Source organism: Peromyscus eremicus, chromosome 22 (assembly GCF_949786415.1).
Source record: "Peromyscus eremicus chromosome 22, PerEre_H2_v1, whole genome shotgun sequence".
Lineage (NCBI taxonomy): Eukaryota > Metazoa > Chordata > Mammalia > Rodentia > Cricetidae > Peromyscus > Peromyscus eremicus.
In genome coordinates this window covers 32,078,870-32,088,488 of record NC_081437.1, presented here as the reverse complement: position 1 = coordinate 32,088,488, position 9,619 = coordinate 32,078,870, and the positions used below count along the sequence as shown (strand labels likewise).

Here is a 9,619-nt window from a genome sequence, read left to right as displayed (position 1 = left end):
CTGCAGGCTGATTATCACTTCCTCTCTTCTGTTCCCATCACTCTTCTTTGCAAAAATTGACAAAAAAAATCAATAAGTCTTTTTTGACTAATGATACAACACTTACATTTAATTAGTGTTAATTATTGTGTCCATGTTGTTTATATTTTCTCACTTCAGGTAGCTCCCCCAGGTCAACCCTTATGTTTAACCTGTCATGTGTCATCATTATATGTAGTTGGAAAATATTGGGGTCAGGGGAATGTGATAGACTGCAAAGGAAAGAGATGTGAAGTCAGCTTGAAGCGTGTTCCACAGCTGGGAAAAGATTCATAAGCAGGTAAAACAAAAAAGGTCATAAGACATGCATCCTGATGCATCGTTCAGTGTATGATAAAGCTGGGATTGTCAGTTGCTGAGGGGGCAGATTTATTTAATGGATGGTGTAAATCAAAAGGTTAGCTACTAGAACATTCTTCAAGCAAGAATATGTCTAAGGAAGCACAAGGAACAGGGTGTACCTCCAGAATGCACCTGGCAGAAATGCTGGGAAAGCAACAGCTGAGAATTTTCCAGAATTGGATAAAGATATGAATGAACCCTCAGGTAGGATGTAGTTAAGCTCTGAGGAGACACATCCAAGTCCACAATTAGACATGTCACAGGAAACCGTAGAAGATCAAGAAAAGAATGCAACACATAACAGTGCACACTAAAATTTAGGTTAGAAGTCACAAACAGTAATTCTTCTTTGTTAGATTCTCTCCATGAAGACACATGTTTCAGACTTGATGGTGATACTGTGTATATGATGAAGAATGACAAGGTGTAACTTAATGAAAAAAAAAAAGGAATTGATTCTTAAAGGAGGAACAATAAACTGCAAAAATATTTATGACCCACGGGGTAAAAGCAGAAGAAGGCTTTTATTATATAAAGAACAAATACCTGGTTTGGAAAATCAGCAGCATATGAGAAAATTAGTAATAGAAAATAAGAAAATAGTCGAAGTCATCAGCATGATGTTGACATTTTCACACAATAATTTTGCAAAGAAAGAATTAAATTACTTAAATGGGTAAAAGTGCAATGAATTAGCCCTTTACATACACTCACTATGATTAATAATCAAACTTGTTTTGGAAGACGGTTAGGGACTAAGTTTAATATGTTCAATTAATTAAAATGCATTGAGCCAGCACTGTATTTTCATATCCATTTATTAATCATAGGGCAAAAAGAAGCTATGGACCAGAACACTCATTAACAATTTGTGTCTGTATTTTCATGGGTATCTCTTTTTGTATAGAGAAATGAGAGAGAGAGAGAGAGAGAGAGAGAGAGAGAGAGAGAGAGAGAGAGAGAGAGAGAGAGAGAATAGTGTACTCTTTACTTAAAACTTAGAATTTTTAAATTACGTGTGTGTGTGTGTGTGTGTGTGTGTGTGTGTGTGTGTGTGTGTGTGTGTATGGGCGCATACTCGAGCCTGTGGAAGGATTAGTAACAACTTGAGACAGGATCTCTTTTCTCCTTCAACCATGTGAGACCTGGGAATTGAACTCAGGTCGTCAGGCTTGGCACCAAGTGCCTTCAACTGCTGAACTGTCTTGCAGCCACCGTTAGATATTTTCAATGCACAAAGATTCCATGCAGAGTATACATCCCCCTTTTTCTCATTCCCAAGGACCTTTCTGCTTTATTCCAGGAAGAAACAGTCAATATGAATTCAGTACATATTTTTCTATCTTTATATACATTCAAAGAACTCTTATTATTACTCTATTTTCACATCAACGACGTGTGACAGCTTTGAAGGTTAAACTCTACATACTTGCAAAGTGTATTTTCTAATTATTGAAAAGCTTTTTTCTTTTATGCTGTCTTTATTCTTTAGCTCAGTGGTTCTCAACCCGGGGGCTGAAGGACTCCTTCACAGGGTCACACATCAGATATCCTGCAGAGCGGATTATAACCGTAGGAAGATCACACTTCGGAAGTAGCAACAAAAATGATTTTATGGTTTTGGGTCTCCACAATGTGAGAAACTGTGCTGAAGGATCACAGCATTAGGGAGGTTGAGAACCACTGCTTTAGCTGCTAGTAAGTGTCTTCTGTGTCTTGTGTCCTGGTGCTATCTTAGAAACTTCTGTTGCATCAGTTAAAGTAGAAAAACCCCTGTGTTCATGGTACCTACATTCTAGTATAAGCAGATGGACTATGCACACATGAAATTGCAGTAAAAACATTATATATTTCATAAAAGGTAATCATACTACAAAGAAAGAAAAAGTAGAACAGAAAAAGGCAGGTCGAGAGAGCTGGAGTTCCAGAATAAACTGGTGAAATTCACGGTGGCATGATCAGGGTAGATCTCCTGAGAAGGTGATACTTGAGGCAAGACCTGATGGAGGAGAACCAGTAAGAAAAGGGTTGCCTAGCAACTGTTTCAAGGGGGACCAGCAAGCAAAGGTCCTGGGCAGGGCAGCAGGCATGGTTTAAGGAAGGGCGAGGAGACCAATGGGGTTAGCGATCTTACAAAAGGCAAATCATAAAGGGGCTGTAGGCTCATAAAGGAGTCACCCAGGAAGTTACTGAAGGAAGCTTTGAGTTGATGAATGACTTGGCCAGACTATTTGGGGAAAAAAAAATAGTTTTGGCTACTTCAAAAAAAAAGCACTTTGGCTGCTCTAACAGTAACAGACCTAGAAGAGCAATCTTGGAGGAAGAAAATTTGTTTCTTTGCGTGAATGTGGTGTTGGGTGGCCAGTGTGTAACATTCGGTGTGTGAAGAGAACAAGTTGGATTTTGGGTGCGTTTTAGCATGTGTTTGTTAAAGGAACAATCAGGATAATTCCGAGGATTTCAGCCTGAGCAGTTGAAGCTAGGTGGATAGAGTTGCCATCAGCTGACCTGAGGATGGCAGTGGGTCCTCAGATGCTTTGATTTTGTTAAGTTTGAGAGCTCTACTAGTCACTCAAATTGGAGAAGAATCCATTCCGAATTGAATTAATTTTTGTGTTTGATTGCTTTAAACCTTTCCTTAGCGGTACAGAAGTCTACCTTCTCAGCTCTGACATACAGTGCTACATTCATAGTCACCCACATGCTCATTGGTACCTATTGGTGCTTGGTCATTACCCACGTGCCCATTGGTGCTTTGTAGTCCCTGTGTTCCACTGGTGCTGGGTAGCCAGCACATGCCCAGTGGTGCTGGGTAGTTGCCCACATGCCCATTGGTTGTTGGCTCCAACCACCCATTTTCTTCATTAACTAAGCTATCTTGATCATATCCTATTATTTTAATGACGTTAGACATTAGATGGGGGTGGGTGGGTGGATCTCACTCTTCTTTTCATTTCTTTGATTCTCTTGACCAAGGGTTCCCAACATTTCAGTGTCACAATAACATAATTTAAGAATTGTGTCTTTAATACAGTTAAGTATCAAATGGCCAAATGAAGCCATGCGTCCTAAAACCAGGCGACACCTGGAAAACTAGCACAGCCACACTGAAGGAATTTAAAATTGTATCTCATCTTTGAATATCACAATTGCTAATGGAATGTGCATCCCTGTTGATCGTTGTACAGTTTCTCAAACCTTGGAGCATCAATTGACATTGAAATCCTCATTTTCTGGTCCACATTCATTTTGGGGAGGTGTTTGTTTGATATCCTGGCAGCCAATGAAAACCCAACTCCGTGAACATTATGTCACAGACAAGAATGTAAGTCTGATCTGACATTCAAACTGGGAATTGTCTCTAGTCAGGAGTCATGGACAGGCTCAAAGCTGTTGTTGCTGGTGGTGTAGTTGTGTGTGTGTGTCTGTGTCTGTGTGTGTGTGTTCACATGTGTAGAGGCTCCTGCATATGCAAGTATGCATGCAGTAGAAGCCAGAGATTGCTATCAGGTATCTTCCTCCATGACACTCTTCTTCATTTGTTGTGGCAGGGTCCCTCAGTGAACCTGGAGCTCACCTATTCCTGTAGTCTAGCTAGCTATCTTGTCTTAGGGATTCCCTGTATCTGCCTGCCAAGTGATGGGATTAAAAAATGGTCCTCCTCCAGTGTGAGTCCTGGGATCTGAACTCTGGTCCCCTGGCTTCCACTGAAAGGACTCTCTCTGCTGAGCCATCTCCCTGGCTTCTCCCTTGAAAATTTCAAATGTCCCCTGGCACTCCTCTGAATTCACTGAATTATGCTAAATGCCTCACTGAACAGTTTGAAAACTGCATGTCTTCCTCATTGTTGGATATTTTCTGAGCATATGAGTTTGCCAAGTTCCACAAAAAATTCCTGCAAAATTTGGCTGTTGTTATACTGAATTTACAGAGTAAATTAGGGGACAATTGAGATTATTGTCTTTTATACATGGCGAAGATATTTTCACTTTTCTTCTGGTCTTTATACAGGTCTTTCAAATTTTGTTTACTCTGCATTTATGTCCTGTAATCTTTGTAGCCATTACAAAATGGGAAGCTTTTCTTTCCCCTCAAATTTCATGGCTGTTTATTTTGTGTATTTGTTTTCTAGTCAATGAAGCTTGGAAATTCCTTTCTTAACTATTTCTTTTTTGATGCTTTTATATGCGTACTGTCATATGATCTGAATATTGAAGGGCATTTGTCTTCTTTTCTCCAAGTTTGTCTCTTTGTACTCTGATCAATGGCAGAGGGTAACAGCCAGCATCTCTGTTTCATTTCTGATTTTACTGAAAAAATAATGAAATGTAATCATTGGGTATAATGCTGTGGAAGCTTTTTTCACAGATGAAGGTTATATACCTACAATCAATCTCTCTCTCTCTCTCTCTCTCTCTCTCTCTCTCTCTCTCTCTCTCTCTCTCTCTCTCTCTGGTGGTGGTGGTGTTTTAAATGAAATTCTCTCATATGGGACAGCAATGCCCCCTCCAAAATCCAAAGCTCTAACAACCCCACCACCACCAGGAATGAGAAGCCTTCTTTGGAGTCTTTGGTCAGGGTTCTCCACGAGACTCCCCCAACACTACAGGCTGTTGTTACTGCACTTGGTTGCCCCCCAGAGGTGGAAGGGAAGGACCTACTTTTGAAGACTCCATGCATTTCATTCACAGGGCCAGGAGGCCCCAAGCTGAAACTGACCTTCCGTGCAAGTGGTAGATTCTGTATTTCACTTAAGGAACTTTCTTCTTAGGGTTCAAGTAGTAATGGGGTAAAGAACCGATCAAATGCCAGCCTCAGGTACACAGTGTACCACATGCCTGACCATACATGGCAGACATATTTGTTCAGTTGTCCATGTCAACCTTACACATGTCTAATTTTTGGCCACTTTTGTATACTTCCGATTCTGGGTCAATAAGATGAGGGAGGTATTTCTGTGACGAAGGGCTCATAAAGTTGGTGGTAGTATTTTAAGGCATGGTTGTCTTTTGACACGGTTTTCACCATGCTGTACTGTAATCTGCATGTGGAGTGCAAAACCAAGGTGAAAAAATGGTTTATTTGGGACCTCTCAGATCTAGCCTGACTGAAAGCCAGAATTAATTTTAATAACAAAATGTTTGAAACTACCTAACTCTCAAGCTTAAGGAAAGGCTAACTAAATTACAGCATTTTTGTAGTGTGGAATTCTGTGCCGCTCTTTAAAGATTTTAAAACAATTTAATGACATTTGATAATTCTCATGCTGATGGGAAGAATAAGGCTTTTAAACTGTGAGTGTACTGTAGCACCAGCTAAGTAAAATCAGCGCACACTGCTGTATCAACAGGCTGGAAGGAACCATTAGGATAGTGACCATCCTTTGCCTGCTGTTTCTATGAGTGGTTGGATCGCTAAATAATAAAATTTCACAACTTCAGGATTCTCATAATGAATACTCAACTCACCAATAAACAGACAGATGCGAAAAACATAGTAAGAGCAACAGGTCACTCACCACGTTGGGCTTTTCGGGGGAATGTTTCCCAAGTCTTTGTTTCTGTATCAAACCTTAGATACTCTCAGACCAACCAGTACCTCAGTTGGAGGATGATAGACTCTGAAGGATCTCTGTCATATGCATTTTCATGGGAATATCTGGAGGCATCTATGCACCCCAGACAGAGAACCAATAACAGATCAAAGAAACAGCTTCTTCCAAGTCTAGCTTAGCGAACTAGTGATTCTACTGGGTTGCTTATAGGAACATGGGTGAGAGGTTACCTATATGAAAGTGGGTGACTTCCAGCCAGATGCCTCCCTGAAGAGACTACCAGCATGAGTGATGACCCACAAAAGCTTCATCCCTGGACCCTCTGGAGCGATTGCGGATAGCTCAGTAGGTCAGAGGCTCTCCTCTATCTAGCAATTACTGTCGTGTGTGTTTCTTGTACTTCCTGAGTCTCGCAGGCATCCCTTCTCTCTCTAGGAGGGAGGAAATAGCTTTACAACACCCCAGACCATGGCGAAGCCTATAGTAACCTGCCCTGGTTTTGAACACTCTCTGTTCACCTGCACCCTACATGGTCTTCACATCAGGTTCTGCCTCGCTAGGAGACCAGAAAGCTCTGTATGTCATCTCAGCTACAGCATGATTGATAGAATACTTATGTTCTAAAACTGCTGGGTTCCACAGGGAAATAATTTTCCATATACTAGGACTTAAGTAAAAAGAAAAAAAAGAGACAGGATCTTGCTATATAGCTAGGACGTCCTCAAACTTGCTATTTAGCCCATGCTGGCTTCAAATATGAAATCTTCCTGCCTCAGTCTACCCAAGCACTAGAATGGCTGGCATTTCCCACCATCCCCAGCTTTGCTGAAATCATCTTTGCCTGAAGAATCATTTAGGATGAAGGATGCAAAAAATATATATATAAAAAATAAGTAGTTAGATACGTTATTGGAATTCTGTGTGGTTCTATATTTTAATTTAAAATTTTCTAGTTTGGTTATAATGTTTTAAAATGAATTTTCTAATTGTTTTGAGTTCTTCATAGATAGGATTATGAAAAGACTTTGTCCCAATAACCCATCAACCATACCTCTTCTTGGAGTCTCTTACCTTCAGCAGTAAAATAAAAATAATAATATTGACTTTGAAGGTTGGATGGGCTCAGTCAAGGTCACATGTGCAAATTCTCTTGTATAAAGCAGTTAATCCATGAGAAGATTCATCAAGACATTAATCTTGGCAAGGTTATGGGGTAGATGTACTTTGGGGTCCCTGGGAGAAGGGGACCTTTGCTGCAGCTAAGCAGTTTCCAACATGAGATCCAAAATGGCTTTATCCAGACAAGCACACACTCTTCTTGTGACCTCTGCCTCCTCTGGGGACACATACCTCAGCAAACCCGGGCTGCGTGTTCTTCCCTTCCCAGGGACATTCCCTGTGATTACCCAGAACACCTTTTTCATTTCTCAGACACCTCTGCCTTGTCTTTCATCTTAGGAGAAGAGACTCTGATTGGACCTGTCAGCATCTCTAAGGAGGCCACTTGAGAGTCATTTGAAGAATTCCCACGCCGAGTCACATCTCTGAGTAGCTGGAATGGCCTCAGTGACTTGGTAGCTCTGAGCTGTGTTGTGCTTTTAAAAGCACAAGGCTTGCTTCCCGTGGGATTGCCAATGGGTTTCTGTATGGGGTCACTGATGGTTTTATACTCATCACCGTGGTAGAGAATGCTACAGACACTATTTAATATTAGGATGGTATTACCTAATTTACTAATACTAAAAATATATGATATATAAAAAAAACAATACTGAGTATCAAACCACCATTGTGTTCCAGGCTCCTTTGTGAGTGATGAGGACTCACAAAAGCTGCATCCCTGGACTTCCCTCCAGGTCTTCAGATAGCTCAGCCAATCAGAGCCTCTCCTTTCCCTAGCAACTGCTAACTGCTTAAATAACCTTGGAGAGGATGGCATGCATCTTGAAATTTTCAAGCTCTTCCTGAGCCTTTGTTTCATTTACTTCCTGGGCCTTGTGTGTTTCATTTACTTCCTGAGTCTTACAATACAATGCCCAGTACTTCCCTGTCTTATGTTAACTCCTGCAAGGGACCAGCCCAGCAGGAATTATGGTTTCTAACTCCTGCGGGAGAAGAAACTGAGGTTCACAGAGGTCCAGTGGCTCTCCAAAGGTTATTGTCAGAGGAGCCTGGATTAAGGGGGTGGGTCTGCTTTCTTTTTAATCTTATGCTTCTAAAAGAAGCCCATCTGCCTCTCAACAAGCATAAAGATAGTTTGATGAGAAAGAAATATGGGAAGTTTCTGATATCAAAAGCCGGGACAGAGGGAAAAAGGCCAATTTCCCGGGGCTGATATTTGAGTTAAAAGGTTCTGGGTTGGTATGCAGCGCAGTTAAACTGGCACCAATTAGAGTCAAGTGTAATGAAAAATAAATACAGCTGAGCTGTTAGGCCCGCTGCTATGGCCCAGCACCTGTCAGCACTTCTATTATACATTGAGGTTTTTCAAGGAATTATAAGGGCTGTAAAAATGTGTGCTATGGTGGAACTTGACAGAAAAAAAAAGTTTCCATTTAAATAGCTTTTCAAATGTATTTTCTAAAGTTTCCAAAAATTGGTTTGGAACTGGAGTCATGAAGTTCGCAACCATTTACATAGTCCAACACCCTTCAGCAGACTGCTGGGGTGACAAAGCACTTTGGAACATGGATGCTGTTCTCCCTGGGGGGTTCTGTCTCACTTTTCTTCCCTCAACTGTTCCTGTGGTCTATCCAGGACCTCACAGGAGGGGTATCAGATGCCATGTGCCTGGAGGAGGTGGACGTGGAAGCCTTGCAAAGACTAGTACCTACAGATGCGGCTGAGAATTTTAGACTTGAAGATAGGAAATCCTGGTGTCACTGGTTACCTCTCTGGTTTTTTTTTTTTTTTATGGCACGCATACTGTCTAATCATGTTGGCCTTTAGTTAACAATGAATAAAAAGGGAAGTTATAATCTGTTACACATCACAGACTCATAGCATATGAGAATAGTGTGGATAGAAATACACTGCACCCTTTAAGCGCTGTACAGATAGAATGAACGCCACCCAGGAGAGAAATGTGAAGAACACAGCATCTACCCACAAAAGCATCCAATGGCAAAGATGGGCCAATGTGGGCATATTGACAAAAGAGTGCATCCAAGGCAATAAGGAGTGAAGGCAAACACGCGGTCCACTCCAGTCCTTTATCAGGAGTATTAACTGTCATCTCTGAAGCCCCAGGTACCCGGAATTCAGACATTGTCTGTCCATATTGCCTTACGTGTGTGTTGTGTCTCCCCAGGACAGATTTTGTCACACAACAAATGTCCTTGGTGTCTCTTGTCACAGATTCACAACTAATGTGGTAGTAGGCACTCAGATAATGCTTTGGCATATGCGGGACAGAGGCAGTGTGTCTATGCACGGGGTTGGTGGTGCTCGACTGGATTTTGTGTAGGGCTCACTTGCGACTCTCCACAACCATTCTGGCCCTGGTAGACAGTCGCTCAAAATTTGACTTTCTAGGAACTCCCTAGCTGGATGTGGTCAGCATTTTGAGAAATGTCCAATTTAGATTTCTCTGAAATGGCCACATGGACTCAAATAATCAGAAAGGAAATAGTTCCTCTAACTTCCTCATTTTTTTTTCCTGTGTGTAAACCATTGTTTTGTGGT

The 9,619-nt window shown here is 41.3% G+C and overlaps 1 long non-coding RNA gene across 1 annotated transcript in view; it reads right to left on the bottom strand.

Annotated features, from left to right (window-relative positions):
• Nucleotides 1-4,290: 4,290 nt before the first annotated feature.
• Nucleotides 4,291-9,619, bottom strand: part of LOC131897400 (uncharacterized) — a 46,519-nt gene continuing 41,190 nt past the window's right edge. The window contains exon 3 of the long non-coding RNA XR_009375670.1: nucleotides 4,291-4,691. This is a non-coding gene — a long non-coding RNA (uncharacterized LOC131897400). The remainder of the gene's footprint in view (nucleotides 4,692-9,619) is intronic.